This window comes from Otolemur garnettii, unplaced genomic scaffold (assembly GCF_000181295.1).
Source record: "Otolemur garnettii isolate 467f Iridium unplaced genomic scaffold, OtoGar3 scaffold00057, whole genome shotgun sequence".
In the NCBI taxonomy this organism is placed as follows: Eukaryota; Metazoa; Chordata; class Mammalia; order Primates; family Galagidae; genus Otolemur; species Otolemur garnettii.
In genome coordinates, this window is record NW_003852452.1 from 86,771 (window position 1) to 91,329 (window position 4,559).

At 40.4% G+C, this 4,559-nt stretch overlaps 1 protein-coding gene across 2 annotated transcripts in view; it reads left to right on the forward strand.

Moving 5' to 3' along the window:
* Positions 1 to 4,559, forward strand: part of AEBP2 (AE binding protein 2) — an 84,677-nt gene that overhangs the window by 20,763 nt on the left and 59,355 nt on the right. The window lies entirely within an intron of this gene.

Sequence of the window (4,559 nt, forward strand, 5' to 3'; positions counted from 1 at the left end):
GCCTTAGCCGGTTGAGCTATAGGCGCCGAGCCAGGTAATTGTTTATATATTGATTTCATATTAGTAGGGAGTACATTGGGTATTCATTTTTTCATTCTTGTGATCCTTTTCTAAGAAGAATGTATTTAAGGTAAATGTAAAAGATACAAAGTCTCCATCTTTTTAATGGCTGCATAATATTCCGTGGTATACCTATAGTCTAGTTTGTTGATCCATTCAAGGGTTGATGGCCACTTAGGTTGCTTTATGACTTGGCTGTTATGTATTGAGCTGCAGTAAACATTCAAGTGTAAATGTCTTTGTGGTAAAATGATTTATGTTCTTCTGGGTAGATACCTGGTAATGGGATTGCAGGGCCAAATGGAAGGTCTACATTTAGATTTTTGGAGATTCTCCATACTTCTCTCCAAAAGGGCTGGATTAGTTTACAGTCCCACAAGCAGTGTAGAAGTGTTCCCTTCTCTCCACATCCTTACCAGCATCTGGTATTTTGGGACTTTGCGATGTGGGCTGATCTTGCTGGGGTTAGGTGAATCTTTTTTTTTTTTGAGACAGGAGCCTCAAGCTGTCCCCCTGTGTAGAGTGCTATGGCATTTCAGCTCACAGCAACCTCCAACTCCTGGGCTCAAGCGAGTCTCCCACCTCAGCCTCCCAAGTAGCTAGGACCACTGGCACCCGCCACAACGCCCAGCTATTTTTTTTTGTTGTTGCAGCTGTCATTGTTGTTTGGCGGGCCCAGGCTGGATTCGAACCCTCCACCTTGAGCGTACGTGGCTGGCGCCTTAGCCACTTGAGCTACGGGTGCTGAGCCAGGTTAGGTGAATCTTAGAGTGGTTTTGATTTGCATTTCTCTGATGATTAAAGACAGTGAGCATCTTTTCTTGTGTCTGTTGGCCAGTCATCTGTCATCCTCAGAGACGTTTCTGTTCAGATCTCTTGCCCACTTATAGAGAGGGTTTGTTTGCCCTTTTCTTATTGTTTGATTTGAGTTCTCTGTAGATACTAGTTATCAGGCCTATGTCAGATTCATAACATACAAAAATCTTCTCCCATTCCAAGGGCTGTCTGTTTGCTTTGTTTGTGCAGAAGCTTTTTGGCTTGATGAAGTCCCAGTAATTCATTTTTGCTGTTGCTGAAATTGCTGAGGGTGTGTGTGTCTTCCTCATAAAGTTTTTTTCAGGCCAGTATCTTCAAGTATTTTCCCCACACTCTCTTCCAGAATTTTTATTGTTTTGTGTCTTAAATTTAAATTTTTTATCCAGTTAGAATCAATTTTTTTTTTTTCGAGACAGAACCTCAAGCTGTCGCGCTGGGTAGAATGCTGTGGTGTCACAGCTCATAGCAACCACCAACTCCTGGACTTAAGGGATTCTCTTTCTTCAGTCTCCCAAGTAGCTGGGACCACAGGCTCCTGCCCAGTTACTTTTTGGTTGTAGTTGTCATTGTTGTTTGGCAGGCCCAGGCTGGATTTGAACCCTCCAGCTCTGGTCTATGTGGCTGGTACCTTAGCCCTTTGATCTACATCCCCGAGCTGAGAATCAATTCTTTCAGTGGTAAGAGGTGTGGGTCCAGTTTCATTCATCTGCACTGGATAACCAGTTCTCTTGGCACCATTTGTTAAATAAAGATTCTTTTCCCCATTGCATGTTTTTGTAAGGCTTATCAAAGATTAAATGACGATTATGTGGCTGGGTTCATCTTTATATTCTCTTTCTTATTCCATAGCTACGTATCTCTATTTTTGTGCCAGTACCATGCTGTTTTGATCACTATAACCTTGTAATATAACCTGAAGTCTGGCAATGTGATGCCTCCAGAATTTTTTTTTTTTTTTGAGACAGAACCTCAAGCTGCCCCCCTGGGTAGAGTGCTGTGGCATCATATCTCACAGCAACCTCCAACTCGTGGGCTCATCGAGTCTCCTGCCTCTGCTTCCCAAGTAGCTGGGACCACAGGCACCCACCACAATGCCTGGCTATTTTTTTTTGGTTGTAGTCATCATTGTTTGGTGGGCCTAGGCTGGATTCGAACCTGCCAGCTCAAGTGTATATGGCTGGTGCCTTAGCCACTTGAGCCACAGGTGCTGAGCCTCCAGAATTGTTTTTATTTCTAAGAACTGTATTTCCTATTCAGGGTTTTTTTTCTGGTTCCATTTGAATTGAAGTACTATTTTTTCAAGATCTTTAAAGTATGGTCTTAGTGCTTTGATGGGGACTGCATTAAATCTATAGATTGCTTTGGGGTAGTATGGTTATTTTAATGATGTTGATTCTTCCCAGCCATGAGCATGGTATGTTCTTCCATTTGTTGACATCTTTTACTGTTTCCTTTCTCCGAGTTTCCTAATTCTCTTTATAGAGATCTTTCTCTTCTTTTGTATATTCCCAGGTATTTCATCTTCTTTGGTGCTATTGTAAAAGGAATAGAGTCTTTGATTTTGTTCTCAGCTTGACAGTTGTTGGCATATACAAAGTCTACTGATTTGTGGGTATTGGTTTTGTAACCTGAAACACTGCTATATTCCTTGATCACTTCTAAGAGCTTTATAGTTGAATCCCTGGGGTTTTCCAGGTATAAGATCGTGTCATCTGCAAAGAGGGAGAGTTTAACCTCCTCTGCACCCATTTGGATTTCTTTGATCTCCTTCTCTTGCCTGATTGCAATGGCTAGGACTTCCAACACTAAATAGGTAATTAGCAGTGGACACAGTGGGCATCCTTGTCTGGTTCCAGATTTGAGTGCGAACGCTTTCAGTTTTACTGTATTCAATATGATACTGGCTGTGGATTTCCTGTAGATAGCTTCTATTAACTTAAGGAATGTTCCTTCTAAGCCTGTTTTCTTGAGTTTATCATGAACGGATGCTGGATATTGTCAATCCTTTTCTCCATCAATTGAAAGAATCATATGGTCTTTGTTTTTATTCTATTTATGTGGTGTATTATATTTATAGATTTGTGTATGTTGACCCAACCCCGTGCCTCTGGGATAAAACCCACTCGATCATGGTATATAACCTTTTTAATGTGTTGTTGTATTCTGTTTGCTAATATCTTGTTGAATATTTTTGAACTCATGTTGATTAATGATAGTGGTCTATAGTTTTCTTTTTTTGTTGAGTCCTTTCCTCATTTGGGGATCAGGGTGATAATTTGCTTCATAGAATGTGTTGTGCAGGACTCTTTCTTTCTCTATATTTTGGAAAAGTTTATGAGTTACAGGATCTAGTTCCACTTTGAAGGTTTGATAAAATTCTGGTGTGAAACCATCTAGCCCAGGGCTTTTCTTTTTTGGGAGATTTTGTATAATTGATGCTATTTCAATACTTGACATTGGTCTCCTCGAGATTTCTAAATCTTTCTGGCTGAGTTTTGGAAGGTATTGTGCTTCTAGATATTGGTTCATCTCCTTTACATTTTCATATTTCTAGGAATAGAGTATTTTGTAGTAATTGTTGAGAATCTTTTGTATTTCTGTAGTATGTGTTGTTATTTCCCCTTTATCCTTTCTGATTGTGGTTACTAGAGATCTTATTTTCCTGTTTCTGGTTGGTGTAGCCAAAAGTTTATCAATTTTATTAATTTTTTCAAAGGACCAACATTTTGTTTCACTGATCTTCTGAATAATGTTTTCTATTTCATTGAGTTCTGCTCTAATTTTGGTTATTTTTCTTCTGCTAGATTTGGAATTAGATTGTTCTTCCTTTTCCAGTTGCTTGAGATGGTCCATTAGATGGCTGACCTGCTCTCTTTCTGTTTTCTAGATGAAGGCATCTAATGCTATAAATTTCCCTCTAAGGACTGTCTTTGCAGTATCCCACAGGTTTTTTTTTTTTGAGACAGAACCTCAAGCTGTCCCTCTGGGTAGAGTGATGTGGCATCACAGCTTACAGCAACCTCCAACGAACGCCTGGACTTAAGCGAGTCTCCTACCTCCGACTCCCAGGCGCCTCCCACAGGCGCCTGCCACAATGCCCAGTTATTTTTGGTTGCAGCCATCTCTGTTTGGTGGGCCTGGGCTGGATTTGAACCTGCCACCTTAGGTGTATGTGGCTGGTGCCTTAGCCACTAGAGCCACAGGCGCTGAGCCATCCCACAGGTTTTGATAGTGTGTTCATTATCATTTTGTTCCAGAGATCTAATGAGCTCCTTCTTCATTTCATCTATGACCCAGGTATCATTAAGTATAAGTTTATTTAGTTTCCATGATTTTATTTGAGTATGAAGATTTCTGTTGCTGTTGAGTTCAACTTTTATTTCATGATGGTCTGAGAAGATACAGGAGATAATTTCTGTTCTTTTGAATTTGTTGAGGTTAGCCTTGTGACCAAAGATATGATCAATTTTGGAAGATGATCTGTGGGCGATGTGAAGAATGTGTAGTCGGTTTTATTAGAATGAAGTGTTCTATAAATGTCTGTTAAGTTCATTTGTTTATCCTCTTGTTTAAGTCATTATTTCTTTTTTTTGAGACAGAGCCTCAAGCTGTCCCCCTGGGTAGAGTGCCGTGGCATTACAGCTCACAGCAACCTCCAACTCCTGGGCTCAAGTGAGTCTCCT